This window comes from Eimeria mitis, genomic scaffold, assembly GCF_000499745.2.
Source record: "Eimeria mitis Houghton genomic scaffold, Emh_scaff3438, whole genome shotgun sequence".
In the NCBI taxonomy this organism is placed as follows: Eukaryota; Apicomplexa; class Conoidasida; order Eucoccidiorida; family Eimeriidae; genus Eimeria; species Eimeria mitis.
Window position 1 is genome coordinate 4,563 of NW_013571779.1, and position 229 is coordinate 4,791.

The following is a 229-nucleotide window of genomic DNA, read 5'->3' on the forward strand; positions in this document are numbered from 1 at the left end:
TCATTGGGGGCCCCTGCAACGCGGATAAGGAGGCCCCCCCCCTAGACACCTCCCAGCCCCCATGCAGCTGCCTCGGTGGGGTGAGGGGCCCCCTGGACCCCCGGGGGGGGCTTGCTGCTGAGCCCCGCTGCTGCTGCTGCTGCTGCCGGCCTGCTGCTCCTGCTGCTGAGAAACGAAAGATATGAAGATGCTACACAGAAACTATTATCATATGCTGACCAGCAGCAGA

At 63.8% G+C, this 229-nt stretch overlaps 1 protein-coding gene across 1 annotated transcript in view; it reads right to left on the reverse strand.

Annotated features, from left to right (window-relative positions):
* Positions 1 to 229, reverse strand: part of EMH_0066070 (uncharacterized protein) — a gene marked incomplete at both ends in the record, with an annotated part of 3,794 nt that overhangs the window by 1,942 nt on the left and 1,623 nt on the right. The gene's annotated exons all lie outside the window — the stretch shown is intronic.